The sequence below is a fragment of the Balaenoptera borealis genome (genome assembly GCF_965194805.1).
Source record: "Balaenoptera borealis genome assembly, chromosome: 7".
Classification (NCBI taxonomy): domain Eukaryota; kingdom Metazoa; phylum Chordata; class Mammalia; order Artiodactyla; family Balaenopteridae; genus Balaenoptera; species Balaenoptera borealis.
The window spans coordinates 16,152,403-16,169,393 of NC_138864.1; the positions used below are offsets into that span (position 1 = coordinate 16,152,403).

At 38.3% G+C, this 16,991-nt stretch overlaps 1 long non-coding RNA gene across 1 annotated transcript in view; it reads right to left on the reverse strand.

Moving 5' to 3' along the window:
- LOC309632409 overlaps nucleotides 1-16,791 on the reverse strand; it is a 238,085-nt gene extending 221,294 nt beyond the window's left edge. Inside the window, exon 1 of the long non-coding RNA XR_014246898.1 lies at nucleotides 6,866-16,791. This is a non-coding gene — a long non-coding RNA (uncharacterized lncRNA). The remainder of the gene's footprint in view (nucleotides 1-6,865) is intronic.
- Between the last annotated feature and the right edge of the window lie 200 nt (nucleotides 16,792-16,991).

Sequence of the window (16,991 nt, forward strand, 5' to 3'; positions counted from 1 at the left end):
GGAATGTATATGTATTTTTTCAAGGCATCTATAGGAACTTTATGCAGATTGCATTATATTGACAGGGTCTCATATCTAAACATCAATATTACTGGATATATTTTATTTGATTATGGTGGATTATTCTTTTATTGTGTATTATTTACTTTTGCATATTTCATTTAAGGCTTTCTTATCTACTTTTATAAGTGAAATCTATCTCTAGTTTCTCAAATTATTTTTATGGAATATTAGTATTTAATAAATTGTCACATTTTCATCCAGGAATAAAAGAGATGGCCACCTATAACTTTCCCTTGAATGTTGAAGGAATTAACCAGTTAATCCATCTATGGATTGGACTACATAAGATTTCCAATATCCAACTAGTTTTGACCAGGAAAACAGATATTTCATATGTTTTTATCCACATGAATATTAGAGGGAACACTCCCTATAGTTCTCATCAAGTTTTTACTTCATTGGGAGTAAATACTGATATACCAGTATATCATTTTGATTAAATGGAAAAGCATTCTTAATTTCTCTCCCAAACCTACCACACATATTTGGAATGATATACAGATGTATACTTTAAGAACACTTCTAGAAAAATAAAAAAACCTATCCTTTTACTTACTAATCTTCTGGCCTATGATGTTCTAGACAAACAACACCGAAAAATTAAGTTTCATCTATCTATTGTTTGTCTTGTTTATTCCGGTCTTTCTTTCAAGGCAAAGTACATGGGAAAAACAAAATAAAACAGTGAACCAAGAATTCATGGGAGAGTCTTTTGGGTTCATTTTCTGGATGAGTGTTTCTCTACCTGAGCACCAGAACAGAGGAGCTTCCAGGAAGTTAGAGAATTGAAAAATAGGGAGAAAGAATGAGTCACAAGAGGGTCTTACCCTTTTACTAAGAGGGAGATTGGATAAAAGACTTGGAAAATCACTGCAACTTACATATACGTGTGCAGTTATCATGGACTATTCTATTTCTCAAATGAAGCATGTACTATAATTATTTTGTGAGGCTATGAAATTCTAGAAATAAATAACATTAAAATGCCACAGGTTGTGTTAAAGTAAAATAATTATTTATCATAAATTAAACTGCATGATAGAAATTTGGGGATTTTAATGATGAAGTACCCTTGGATAGAGTCCAGTATAGGCCTTCTACATAAAACATGTTTCAAAAGTGAAAGAACAGTTAAGTTTCCAGGGCAAAGTATCGAAAAACTGTATGTGACCCCTGTGTTAACCTCAATTTGCTCTGTGTATAGAGGACAATTTTAAAAGGTAAGATAGTGGAGAGAACTAAGTATTCACCCATTGTACCTTCAGAAAATACATTTCAGAATGTACTCACTGATTCCAGGATGGTTCAGGCTCATTAGAGCTAAGTTTGTGTTTGAGAAACCCTCCTCTCTGTGAACTTTGTTCTTGCTCTCCCTGTGGTTATGATGGCTCCCAGCCCTCCTGTTCTGAGAATCCAAATCTATTGCTTCTTTCATGACCTGTTTCAAAGCTCATGTTTTAAAGAAGGATCTCCTAAATATCCCCCCCACCAAAAAAAGAAATATTTCCTACCCTACTGACCACTCTCAGGTAAGAAAGTTGATTATAATTCCTAGGAGAGTGAGCCATGCCCTTTATAGTCCACAAAATTCTCTGCCACTTCTTAACTTTTCATTACTAGAGATCCTTTTGTGCATTAGACATCGCCCTCTCCTTGAAATCCTCTTTTGAAAATACAAGTATCTGGAGAAGGTCAAACACGAGACCCTTAATACTTTAGTATGGATAAGATTAGACTATGTCCCTTTGGCCCAGCGGTCTCATCAGAGTTCTAGGTGCCAAGAGGAGAGAATGGACGGTCAAAGAAAAGAGAGACAAAGTCTAGAGTGAGATCAGCTCACCCTTTTTTTTCCTTTGGCCTTCCTAATTTTGCACATAACTATATTTTGGTTTAGTGTGAAAAGTAAGATTGCGGGGTCTCTTGTTAAACTGCCTAGGTTCAAATTCAGGCCCTACTACTTCCTGTATTTGTGACTTTGGGAAAAGTACTTCATTTTTCTATCCCACGGTTTCCTCATTTGTAGAATGAAAACAATGTACCTATCTCACAGAGTTGCTGTGAGCATTAAATAATGTAGTGCATATAAACTCTTAGGATACTGCAGGGCACAGAGTCAACACTCAACATTACCTTCCTTTACTTTTCTCTACCTTGTCTCATTCAAAAAGTGCAGCTCTCAGAACCAGGGTCCTGATGTTTAATGGACTCACAGTTGAAATCTCACTTGCCTCTCTTTATATATAATAATCCACACATTCATCGGTGACTAGGACAGCTATTGCCTAGGACACCTGTCCTGCTTCTCTGCGAGCATATTTTCCTAAAGATCAAGACCTCTGTTAGGTCACAGTCTGGTTGTTATTAGTTCAAGACAGTGAGAAACTTGAGAGGAAGTGCTTCATTTACTTCAACATCTCAGTGCCCCACACAGCATCTGGAAAATGATAACCATGGGAAATACTGACTGGATTGAAAATATATTATTGTGATAAGAACAGTAACACTTGTGGTTTACCTTGATATCTTTATAATACCATCTCTCTGATAAACTGGAAGCATTCTATAAACCTTGCCAACTATAGTATATAACACTTGTTTCACATGGTTTTGAATGGGGAAATTATTCCCATTTAGGACAAAAAAGAGACATTTATTAAATGACACCAGGTGATAGGCAGTGTACCCAGTGTTTGGGAATTATGAAAAAAGGAAAGACCCAGTTCCTCCCTCTCTTAAGTACAGCTGGGGCTCCAGTCCTTAAGTACAACACTTTTCCCTACCTGGTCTTAGGGCACCACTCTCCTTTCTCCATGTTATCTCATAGTGAGAATGATTTCATAATCACATATACAAGTTTTGTTCACACCTGATGGCAAAACTTATCAAGACTTTTCTTAGTGCTGTTTGATTCTACGCTTTCTTACCATGAATAGCAATAGCCTCCTAATAACACTCATTATGTAATTTGCAACAATAACACTTGCTATGTAAAGGCCGTTAACCTCAATCAAAAAGATAAAAACAGGGCTTCCCTGATGGCGCAGTGGTTGAGAATCTGCCTGCCAATGCAGGGGACATGGGTTCGAGCCCTGGTCTGGGAAGATGCCGCGGAGCGACTAGGCCCGTGAGCCACAATTACTGAGCCTGCACGTCTGGAGCCTGTGCTCCGCAACAAGAGAGGCCGCGATAGTGAGAGGCCCGCGCACCGCGATGAAGAGTGGCCCCCACTTGCCGCAACTAGAGAAAGCCCTCGCACAGAAACGAAGACCCAACACAGCCATAAATAAATAAATAAATAAATAAATAAAAGGTGAAGTTACTTTCCTAAGGTCATCCATCAAATTACTCACCCAACATTCATTCAATTAATATTTTTTTAAAAAAAAAAGATAAAAACAAACAGGAGTTAAATCATTATCTTTTCTTTAAATTGTGTGGTGTTATACAACCTCTGAACAACAGGGCTATCCATACTTCGCCCACTTTCTTATACCAATCATACGTGTAAAAATCTTACTTATCTATTTATTTATTTGGTTGTGCTTAACATTTGTATGAGTTTATTCTGAGCTTTTCCTGGTACCATCCTTAGGGCTACATAGCACTCTCTGGGCTTCTTTTGTGGTTAAACACACATTTTCTTTTGAAATCTGAGTTCATAGAAAATCTTCTTCCCAGAAGCCCTGTGCTCTAAATGATCTTTCAGCTTTCTAGTGAGAACAGGAATGACATGATCATTTATTTCCCAAGGTCCTCCTCATTTCCTAATCACCAGCCACTGAAGGACACCACAGTGGATCCAACAGTATGTACTCTGAAGCCAGAGTTTCCATTCTAACTCCCTGCATTAATAATTACTGCCTATCACACAGTTATAAATCTCTCTGAGTCTTTACTTCCTCATCAGAAGAATAGGGCTAATAAATGCTTCTTCAGTTGGAGTTTAAGAAGACTTGGTGATGTATGGCTGAGTCGCTTTGCTGTGCACCTGAAGCTATCACAACATTGTTAATCAGCTACACTCCAATATAAAATTTAAAAATTAAAAAAAAAACCACGAAGACTCGCTGAGATGATGGCTATAGAAAACTTGGAAGAGTCTGATGAATGTGAGCTCTTCCATCCCATTTTGTTGACTAGACTCAAGGCCAGAGTAACCATTCATCTGTGGATCATTCTGGCTCTTCAGTCATAAAAGATTCTTCTCGGTACTCAAGGATATATCAACTGCTCAGTATTTAGAAGAACGACGTTGCCAACAGAAGACTAATTTCAATTCCAAAAGCATTTTGCTGTAATCTAAGGGGGATTCAAAGATGAGACAGATAAGGTTTCTGACACTAATAGCCTGAATACTTGAGTTATACTCTACATGAGGAAAGCATCAGCTGTATCTTCTCTCTCTCTCTCTCTCTCTTTCTCTGAGCAGTCTGTGGTGTGGTATCTCTTGGCAACATCATTTATTTTTTTCCTCTCCTCTTATTTGTCCGTATCCATTTAGAACATTGCTTAACATATCAATGTACTTTTAATGCCAATCCACTTTGTACATTAGATCTCGTTTCTGAAGACGGATTTCACCTCCTTTTCCACTGCCATCATATACCCCTAAGACTCATCCCACCAAACCTTAGTGATAGCCATGATAGGGATTTTACCTATGTAAAACTGACTATATTAATCAAATGCCAAATGCCGAGTGGTTCATATCAAAACCCAAGATTTTGAGACAAATCAGATACTTTCTGAGGTAGTCTATTTACTATTCCCCTGTTCCACCCAGTTTTTAAGGGGTACTACTCCAGACTCACTGAGGAATTGTATGAGTCCTAACAAGCTCAACCTTAGTTATGCATACCGCTCAGGAACTATCTACAGCACTTCTGAGAATTGCACCGTAATGTCCCATTCTACATCTTTGGTTGTAATTCACCTTCCTTCACAAATTTTCAAGACCTGCTTGATGAGTTTGGGCAATCTTACGCCACACATACTTCTCCCTCAAGTGGATCTCAGCTAATAATACGGTACAGTTGTTAAGAAGTGAACATAATCACAGATACTTCTAATATTAATATAAATTTACAAGCCAGATAATAGAACTCCTGGAACTTACGGTTTTCAAATCTTACCTAGAGTTCTTTGTGAATTTTTGGGCTGTGCCTTTAAGGAATCTTTGAGAAACTGAAAAAAGACCACCAGAATGGTGAAAGCTCTACACATTATTTTATAATTGAAATGTTTGATGGACCTGGTTTTTATTGAAGATACTGAAAGGAGACAGGCTAGCTGATCTTGATATTTGGAATATTCACCTGTTAATAGAACAGATTTATTCTGTGGTATGTCAGAAGGCAGGACTAGGGGAAAAAAAGAATGAACATTATAAGGAAGGAGATTAGAGATTTATACATCAGCAATACAGATATCAAATCTTTCCAACAAAGCCTGATGCCTTGAGATAGTGTGCATTCTCAATTTAGTCTTCAGCGTAACATCTCTCCTTAAAGTTCTTATACATGCCTTCAAAGAGGCCAGGTGCTGCACTAAAAATAGACACTCTGATTTCTAGTAACTAACCCTTATTACCTTTACTCTCAACTATCATTTCAGCTCTTGCCTTACTCTTCATACAGTTTTGGGTATTTATTTTTTCTTCCCAGCTACAATTTTTCTCTTCTTGACAAAAATGATTATTCTTCCCTCAGGCTCCTCCAAGTTTGACCCAGCAACCCTGTCACCACTCCCCTCCAATCCGCATTTGGCATTCAAGCAGAAAAAAGGAAACTACATATTAGATATTATATAAAAAGAGCTTGCACTGACTAAGAAATTTAACACCTAGGATTTATAATCCCTTTCAAAGGTAAAACACACTGTCTTATAAAATACGTTTAAATTATTGCCATCTCTAGAAAAACACATTTCTTTCTTCTGCGAGGATAACTGAAGAGAAGATCTTTAAATTTTTAGTTGTTTTAACCAAAGTAAAATTATATTTTACTTTGTGGATTGAGGATTAACAATTATTGAGGCAACAGATGAAAATATATTAGGATTTTTTATTGATGGCATGGTGATTCCACAGAGGCTGGACACTGTTGAGCAGGGATTTTCAGGCTTCTTTGGCATTCATTTTCACAAGTAAAGCACGTGCAATTTATAAATAATATTTAAAGCAAAGACTGTGAATAAAATACACTATTGAGCCCTTGCTCACTTGCAGTCTGGTCTGCTTTCTTGTGTTGGGGTAATGGGGTGGGATTCGAATGAATATAATGGCACTGCATTCAATCCTGGACAAGGGAGCTTGTTTCTGTCCTGTGTGGTAGCGGGGAAAAAATGAAGGTCTTATCCTTGCTTTAGCTCAGATCACCAACTATCCGTGTCACCTTAAAACAACCCATTATACTCACTGGCACCGTTTAAATAAGGATTCTGTTTAAATGAAGGTAATCTAGGGTCCCCAAAAAGCTATAGAAACCATGGGAGGAAGGACGGACTGGGAGTTTGGGATCAGCATATGCAAAATATTATATACAGAACGGATGAACAGCAAGGTCTTACTGTATAGCACAGGGAACTATATTCAATACCCTATGATAAACCATAATGGAAAAGAATATGAAAAAGAATGTATGCATACGTATAACTGAATCACTTTGCTGTACACCAGAAATTAACACATTGTAAATCAACTATACTTCAATTTTAAAAAATTAAAAAAAAAAAGACAAGAAGAAACCGTGGGAGGAGGCCACGCAAGCCAAGCAGGGCAGGGTGGAGAGGCAGAGACACCAACCTTTATCTTGCAGCTTCCAAGGCGCCAGTGGGGTCCCCCGGACTTCGTTTGCAAGAGTTGAGAGCCCGTCCGCAGGTCACCGGCCAATGCTTCGTAAGGCCCCGGAGAAGCGCCAGGGTCGATGGGAAACAAAAGCCCTACCCAGCAGCCCCCGCGGGCGAAGCTGGGCGGAAGCGCAAGGCCTGCCGGGACGGAGGAGGGCGGGCGCCGGGTTTACCGGGAGCCGCTGCGCCTGGTTGGCTTTCTTGTTGACTTGGCACCAGGGAGCGCGTCGTTTGTTCCAGGTCGGCTGAAGCTGCCCGGGGAGCTGAACTGTGAGCGGAAGCCTGGCAACTGCAGCTCTGAGTTCATTGGCCTTGCGAGCAGGCCTCCCCCGGGCGGGAACCGTGACAGCGGCGGCGCCCGTGGTGGACCGCTGCTGGATGAAGCCTCGAAGCACGGGGACTTGATGGCCTTAGTCTCCTGCGCGCATCCCTGACTGCGCGGGTCTCGAAGCTGTCATCAACCAGGCCGAAAGCAAACTGCTCGGAGCCCCGTAACAGGTGCTGCTCCACATTCTGCTCTGGTCCGTGGGCCTGGGGAGGAAACATTTTCTGTATTTACGGTCTCTTCTGGAAGCTCTTGCATGACCCCAGATTCACATATCTTGGGACAGAAATAACCGGCAGTCGTAGGATATTGCTGGCTGAGCAGCAGTGACAAAAGGACCATCCCGACTGTGGGGTTACCTCGGCCCTGGCTGCACCGCCTCTGTATTTAAAAAGTACTAGTGTTGTATCTTGAAAAGCACTTGGTACTTCTCGGTCATAACCCACCAATCTACGAAAGGAGATGTGGATATAAAAAGTTGGAGAAGAAATGAAAACGACTGGAAAGAAAAGAGTACACTTCAAGTTTAAGGAAGCAGATACGCAAAGGTAAGTAGTGTGGTGAGTCCAAGAAACAAACTGCACGAAGAAAAGTACCTCTCCCAGTCTCCTCTGCGACGCTTCACTTACACCCCAAAGGAAATACTAGTCTTTCTGCAGTATGCATTCACCGGGGCATTTGCACAGCAATCTGTATGAATTTAGCCTATAGTATCTACAAAGGATGAAGAGTTAGGGACCAATTATAGTGGGAATTTCCTGTCAGACTCATTCTGCTTTCTCTGTGTTTTGTTTCGCTTTTGTTTTGTTTGTTTGTTTGTTTTGCATATGGGTAGCCAGAAAGGGCACACACGTGTGTGCATATAGCTGAATGATTTATCTGCTGGAGCTGCTACAACCAATATTTTTAATGAAACAATTATGTATTGTGGTTAGCATTTGGCTTTAGTCAGGTGATGAAAAATGAGATAAATCTTCCAGTAAAGCCTATATTTTGAAATCCTGCCCCTGGGATTAGAGAGAGAGGATACAAACTTGCAAAATGCATAGAGGTTGGTAATGTACCTGCCTCCACCTTTTGATTCACTGTTCATGATTCTTGCTTTTCACATGGACTCTAAATAAGTGTTTCCTCTTGCTGGCTGACTTAGCCTTGTTTGAATGACTTGTGAGCACAGAGGAAAACATGACAGTGAATTGAAAACGCATGGGCTATTCAATAATATTTAATACCGTATGTGGTTCTGTTAAGACACGTTTGGGACAAAATTTCTGGTTCTGTCCTGTTTCCATTGTTAAGTTTCCTTAACAATGTGTCATTATTTATGTCATTTACACCCCTTACCCTCAAAGCTCTTAGCTGACTTAGAAAATGAGTAATAGGTAGGGCAAGTAGAACTTCTCAGAAAAAGTCCTGCATTTTTCATAGATTAAAAACACAACTATCTTTGGACATCTTCAGTAATTTAAAAAGTACACCCCACTGGTTGAGGAAAATAATTTAAATGATGGCCGCAAGCATGTTTAGACATTGGAGCATGAGGCAAGTTTAAAGGAATCGCAAAATAAGCTCTTAAGTTTTTATTTTTATTTTTACAAAGTTGGTTTTTTTTTTTTTTTTCAATTAAATACTCCCTGTCCTGCACCCCACTCCACCTCATTTTCAGAATGTTCTCTTGCAGTGACAGTTAGCAGTGCAGTTACTTATGGCCAAGGGGCTAACAAAATATTCCACTGGGGTTTTAGGAGCTTAATTTGTGGCATAAATCTCTGTTCTCAGGCCTCTGGTCTCAGACCCCACAAGGCTGTCAAGTGGTGCCAGAGGGCAGTAGGACTTAGTTATAAGTTTTAACTTTTATAGCATTTAACATGACTCTAAGACCATTGTTTCCCACTGGATTTCAGATGGAGCTGGTAGTTCCTCAGGAGTCCCCCATCTGGGTTTCCATTAATCTTAGTAACAGGCTCAAATCCTTTTACATTCATGCTTTGTCTGCATCTGCAGCAGGGTGACGGTGGATGGAACAAATTACTCTTATTGTTTCCCGATATCCTTGCTCATTACAAAATCTTCCATAAAAGATGGCATCTTGTGGGTGGGATTTGTAAAAAGGGCAAAATAGGAATGGCTTAAAGAGATTTTGTATTAAAATACTTTTTTGTAGAAAGATCTTTGTGCGTGTGTTGGGGTAAGGTGTTAACATAAGGGTTACTGAGGTTAACTTAGATATAGAGAACTTCACCCTTTATGGGTTTATAGTTCTATGCATTTTAAAATAAGGCATACATTACATAAAGCAAAATCTGTCCTTTTTAGTGACTAGTTGCAAGCACAAGTTTTTACAAACATGAACAGTCGTGTAGCACTCCTGAAATCAAGCTATAGAATATTTCTATTGATCCAAAAAAGTTTTCTTGTTCCCCTCTGTAGTCAATTCCCTTCTCTTACCCTACTCGGTAACAACCACTGATCTGATTTTTGCCCCTATAGTTTTGCCTTTTCCAGAAAGGCCTATCAATGAATTAAACATGTATGTAGCCTTTTGTGTCTGGCTTCTTTCCGTAAGCATAAAGTTTTTGAGATTCCTCCATGTTTCTACATGTGTCACTAGTTCCTTATTTCTTTTGAGTATCATTCCATTTTATGGGTATATATTTACACACATACACTTTTGTGTGGATGTACCACAATTTGTTTATTTACTTACTAATAGATGAACTTTTGAGTTATTCCTAGTTTTTGGTTATTATGAAGAAAAAGACTATAAACATTCACTTACAGGTTTTTGTGTGGACAAATGTTTTCATTTACCTTATATAAAATACCTAGAAGTGGGATTGGTAGATTGTGTAATTGTATATTTAACATTATAATAGGCTGCGAGACTTTTCCACCATGGCTGAACCTTGCTGGTGATTGTATTCCACCCAGCAAGGGATGAGCATTCCAGTTGCTCCAGATCTTCACCAGGGCTCGATATTGTCATGTTTGGGAAGTGTGTGGGGGTGGGGGGTGTTTGTTTTTAATTTGCCGTTCGATGTGTGTAGTTATATTTCCTTGCGGTTTCAGTTAAATTTGCCTAACGACTCATGATGCTTTATATGTGTCTAAGTGTGTCTGTGTATAATGATGATATATATGCATGCATATATTTATTTAGGGCAAGTGTTAACAGTGCAAGTACTGTTTTACACAAGGAGGACATGTTTCATAATCCCACGTTGGGGGACTGAGTTTGACACAGTGGGAAAAGTGAGGACTTTGGAATTGGGCAGATAAGGGTTTGAATTATGAGTTGTGTCACAGGGACAGGGACCACGTGTTATTCATCCCTATATCCCTCTTGTTGAACGCCATCTGGCTTGAGGTCGGTACCACTGCCTGGTACCTTGGCAGCGCTGTGCCTACAGCATGAAGGTTGGTAGAAGGAAACCATGGTTTGTCACGGGACTGACAACAGCCAGTGTTTGGACATTTAAACGTATGTTTTATCAGAGGATTAATGTTTCGTGTCAGGTTTACGTTCTCTCTAGCTGTTGTTTATGTACTCAGTTGGGCAAACTTAGCTGGAGAACTCCACAAGGCTGTGGGAGAGTATATATTTGTCCTTGCTCAAGCCAAGAGCACACGTAGTTCTGCTGCCCCCAAACTCAAGTAGCCCAGGTATTCCAGGGAAACCTGCCCTTTGAGATAAAGGATGAAACTGACTCAAACCCTAATCTATAAGCAGAAGTAGCTTGGATTTTGCTGATTCATTTTGATTTATGAATTATCATTGCTATACCATGTATGCTCTTCCTTTGTCAAACAACAAAACAAACCACATAAAAGCAGATATTAGACATCCCCATGCTCATAAAAATTCCTGTTTCTTCACATTCAGTCCAGCAACCTGGTTTTCTGCCCAGATTTCTTTCTTCTGCCTATCTATCTAATCTAAATAAAACAGCAGAACTTTCTCTTATGAGAACCAAAATGTTTCCATTTTCTTATAAAGATTATCTTTTCTCTTTGTTCTTACCTCTCTTGTACAGCAATTTCCATTTCCATGATTCTGGTTCTAGACTTCATCATTTCTTTTAAGACTTTCCTATAGCCCCTTATTTACATCCTTTTAATATGACCAGATGTCTTTCTAAAGTATAGTCACAGACTCCTTGCGGGGAGAGGGGGTGCCTCATGTCCCTTGCTTATAAAATAATTACAAGTTTCTTACTATTAATATCTAAAATCCTTCACAATCTGGCTACAAATTAACTTTTTCCAATGAACTTTTAACTTAAATATATGAAAATAATTCAAAACTCTTAAAGTATGTCCCTAAGCTACTTCATTTTGTGAGTTCAAGACCAACATTTCCAAATGCCTTAGAGCTATTCCTCGTGAATGTCTCTTACAAACACTTCAAGATCAAAATGGCCCAAATCATATTAATCATTTTTGTTATTTTATCCTCCTAAAACAATCCTCTAAGGATTAGTAAATGATAGACACGTTATAAATAGAGATAAGTATAACTTGACGGTGAGCACATAAACAGAGTTTGCTTCCTAATGGCCCCGGAATGAATAGCTATGGGAATTGAAGGTATTCTGATATGATTAACTAGAATATTTCTTGTTGGATCTTGCATATTTTGGGGTGGGAAGAGTTATCTGGTTAAGCAGATTTAAAATTTTTATCATTGATTGATTGATTGAAACTGAAATTATGTAATTTGCCACTTGATGCTAGGTCTGGAAGCATCACTTGAGTGGCCTTTCTAAAGTAAGAGAGCGACAGGCAAGTTGTTTTGCATTGCTTTAATACCCAGGTGTTATAGCTTGACAAATGGTATCCTTCTCAATACCCCTTTTATGCAGAGCTAGTTGCTGGGTGTGAATTTGCATAGGGACCAAGGAACCTCTCAGGAACACATGGATGGAGACTGCAACTCCTTCTATTTTGAGTTTCTGTATTATTAGATATTTTCTGAATGATTTCAATACATGCAAATGAAATTCCTTGCCAGGAAATGAGTACTTTCCCATGTGCCTCACCCCTCCCCAACCTAAAAGGATGACAAAAGGAGATGGTGGGGTCTTATGATGGAAGGAAAGGAGTGTGGACTGAAGATGGGCCTCAAAGCCAGAGCCTACCTTGTCTGTTGAGTGAGGAGGTTGGTCTGCATGTGACATATGAGTCCTAACTCCTCTTGTGACCCAGCTATACTGGCATAGTGGTTTTGTTTGGCGACAGTGGCAGAGCCCCAGGTACCATGGAATGTAAATTAATGAGGTAACATACAGTAATGATCAAGCATATGGAGTCTGCAGCCGATTGCTGACCTCAAAATCCATTTGGGGCAAGTTACTTGTCCATACCTCAGTTGACTCACCAGTAATATGAGAATATTAATATTACATATTTCCTAAGATTGTGAAGAGGATTAAGTGACTTATTACTTACAAAGTGCTTAGAATAATCTCTTGTTCATAGTAAGTGCCATATAAGTGCTTGTTAAATAAAATGAAATCTCAGGAAGCCAGTGGCATATCAGCCTTGATCAAGGAGGTCAGCGGTCGAACTGTCCTCTCTCTAGAAACTAGATTCGTTTCATGGAGATTAAAATATCTAACACTTCAGTTACCTAATATAAAAGACATTGTTCTCCTAAAATACAGTTTCATTTTAATTTTGTCTCCTTGTATATACCTGGATATTTTTAAAATTAGAATACAAAATAGCTCTGTTGTTTTATTTAAAAATCCATAACTGAGTATCCACTGACAATTCAAACAATTTTTCCCAGTAATGGTTTTTAAACCAATTGTACAGATGTAAATGCAAATGTTTTGATAGTGTTACATAAGGCTGTAGTCTTTGTGTGTACAAGTAGTCACATGTATGTAAGTCTGGCAAGTTGCAATCCCTGTTTATAATCAACACCAGAATAACACCAGAATAAAAAGGTAGACTGTTTCAGAATACTACCCCATTAGAAATGGCATATCACATTCATTCTTCTCTCGTTTTGTGGCCTGAAACTGGACATCGTCCCATTTTGTTAATCTCAGTAGATTCTGTCAGACATTTGGTCATCCCCTTTCACTAAAACTAAAAACTATGTTTCATTTTTTAAAAATGCATTGTTGGCCTCTCCCAGTAACCATGATGAAATGGCAACACCAAGGAAATAAAGCAGCATTAGCAAATTCAAACACAGTGTTTCCTTTAATTGCTTCAGGGATCTGAAAGGCTAAAAGAACTATTGTATCCCTAGACAAGGTTGGCCTCTTTAGGAAAGCCAGGGACTTAAATTATGAGATTTCTGCATTTGGTTATCCTTCTCAGCAGATCATTGTTATAAAATCAAGCAGGATATCTTTTACACCTGAAACGTAAATGAAATGACATGTTATTCTTGCAAAATATAAATGAAATGACATGTTATTTTTGCAAAATATGAGTGCTTTATCTAAATTATAGCTAAAACATCTTTTATTAACTCACTTATCCACGGGTCATTAAACAGTTTAGATCTTTGGAACATGACCACAGATATGAAATTAAACAAAAAGGTGGCCAATAACGACCACAAAGTTCACAGTCTTTTTTTTTCAGGTTCCCATCTAGTCCTACTTTAAATCTAATTCCAACGAGTTTGAGAGACTGACTTCTCGACCCATTCAGATTAGAATTTGTGTTTTTTAGGAGGGTAAGGCCAGAAGACATAAGTGTAATCAGGTCATCACCTGATTGGCTTTGATGATGCTGGAAAACCATAAAAAATAGATGCAGCATCTCACGAAAAACATGAAGTCATTAAGTTTAAGGGTAAGTAGCTATTTATACTTCAATAATACTAAAGAATATTCCACTGAACAGATATTTTGGAGTCATTAAAAATAGGTTATTTTAACACATTTTAGGAAGTTTCCATTTAAAAATATTTAATGGAATAAATTAAAGATTTATGTGAGGGTGCTTACAGTGGCAAACTCATATAACTGAAAAATCCACTTCCATCCAGCAGCTCATTCTCTGTGGCTATTTCGTATCTGTGGTTCTAACCCAGAAACACCATAAAACATACTCATGTAATGCTTCCTAATATTGCGTCCCCGTTTTTAAGTCAGAAAATATAGCAATAAGATCTATATCATATAGAATAAGCTGAATTCAAATCTAAGAGTTCATGAAATTATTTTAGAAAGACTCTGTTTATCTAGAATTTCAACTATTTTCAGTGTCACAAAAGAGAGCAAGAAGATGAAAGGTGATTTTTCCTTCCTCTACCACCTTATTCATTTTGCAACTAATCCATACAGTCATCACTCAGTATCTTGGGGAACTGGTTCCAGGACCTCTGCGGATACCAAAATCCTTGGATGCTCAAGTCCCTTATATAAAAATGGCATAGCATTTGCATATAACCTACGCGTATTCTCCCATATACTTTAAATCATCTCTGGATTACTTATAATACCTAATACAATAGAAATGCTATGTAAATAGTTGTAAATACAATGTAAATGTTATGTAAATACTTGCTGGTGTGCAGCGAATTCAAGTTTTCCTTTTTGGAACTTTCTGGAATTTTTTTTTTTTCTGAACATTTTCTATCCTTGGTCAGTCGAATTTGAGGATGCGGAACCTGCGCATACAGAGAGCCAGCTGTAAATGAGAGGCTCTATGGAGTGCTTTATTCTTCCTCTAAATTTACCCTTGCTTGATAGAACAGAAAAGCTTGAAAAGGTGCACCTTAAGTGCAGAGATGGCTAGAAGCATGGGAGCTAAAAAGGAAACCAATTCCTAGAACATACCAGAAAGAATGATGTGAATGAAGTGATGACACTGGGGGACATTTACCAACTGAAACCATATTTCAAAGATTATGCCTCAATAATATAAATTAGTACTGGCATGCCCAATTTTTGTATGGCTGAGGAAAACTTCACAAATTCAGTTGCCAACCTATCACAAACTAGTACAAGTAATATATATATCCTCCACCAGTGTACATTTGCAAATAGCACTCCAAAAAGTCCAAGGGCAAGACAGTGCAAACTGGTGATGCCTTCAGATATGCCATTGGCCTTATCATTGCTCTAACATCTCACAAGTATCCTTATTACATCTAGGTAGTATTTCTTTCCTAGAGTCAGTTATGGCCTTTAGAACACAAATGACCATCAGTAGACAGTAAACTCATTTTGTTTTGTAAAATTTAAAATTGTTCCTCCCTCAGGATATGAAAATATCCTATACAAAGTACTTGAGACTCATCAAACTAACCCTTGACACTCGTACAAGCGTGATAATCACACGTCCTTTCTCTGTTGACATTTTGAGTGTACTTGAAGAGAACACAAAAGGTGATTTGAACTGTGAGACCAGTGGTATATAGTCTCATCATTACCACTTGCATTCTGAAAGATGATTTTGATTTGAGTTTTTATTACTTTGTTAATGTTTCTGTTTATGGGATTTTCATTGTTTGGGACTAAACTTAAGGATGTTTTTTTGGCATTTACAACTGATTTGTTGGAGATGGTTTAAATTTGACTGCAGGGAGTCCAAATGAAAATTTCTCCTTAGAATTTGTATGAAGTTTATATTTGATTATAATTTTAATGTCTTTAACTTTTAACAACAGCACAAGCTGCCAGCATAAGAAGAATGTTTTACATCATGGGGTCATTGAGTAGATTGTAGAGTTTCATTAGTACAAGCCTTGGGTAAAACTGGAATAGGTGACATTTGGCTTTGCTATTCATAATCTCATCTTTTTTTTTTGCTTTCTCTGAAACTTGGTACAGCTGGTATTCCTTCTGGCCTCGAGCACCCCTGTGTGATCTCCTTCTTTCTATCGACCCATACTTGTTGCCTTAGGAAACGTCTGATTTCAGTTTTCATCTCTTTGTATGAATTTAGGTCTAGGTGTTACTCACATTGTGGAGGCAAAATTGATTGATTGGTCTCCTACTTAAAGTATTTCAGGCATCACTGAAGGTGGGAGAGGGGGCAGAGGGCCTTCCCAGTGACCTAGGGGTAAGGTCAGCCTCGATGTCATGAGCTCAGGTAGTCCAAGGGGGGAAAAATTAAAAAGAAAGAAATCTGAACCAAACTTATCAAATATTAATGAGTTTGGTAGAACTGAATTTTTTCATAGAATTCATTGCACTAACGTTGGCAGGCTGGAAGTCAGATTCTGATTTCTTTCTTTCCTGTTACAGACGTTAATTTGATTCAGGCAAACTATTTTGCAAACCACCCAGCATTTCTATGTTTTCAAAGTGAAATTAATCATCCTTTCCACCTGCCCATCCTTAGGCTATCGCTGTACTAAGGACACTGGTCAAGGAGTGCTTTTACAAATCCCTGAGTCAGGTGTGGCTACATGTGTGCAGTAGAGATCAGTGAGGAAAAAATTAATGGCTGGAGGAAAATATGACATCATCATCATTAGGAAAATGTTGGTCAAAAAACCTATTTTGTCTTTACATAACCAGCTGCTTTGCATAATTAGATAGTATCTTAAAATACATATTACATGAAAAGATTATTTTGATAAATTTATAAAAGTCTGGATCTGATCCTTTTACCTCACTGATCTGAATTCTTCGTAAACTAAGCCCAGCTTCCATTTTCAGCCTCACCTCTGGACACAATTTAGTCATACTTATTTATTTGAGTCCGTGCTTCTCAAATGAGGTGGAATGGCATAAACTCTGCGGTAGTAGTTTATGAGGTAGCCAGGACAACACAAAATTTA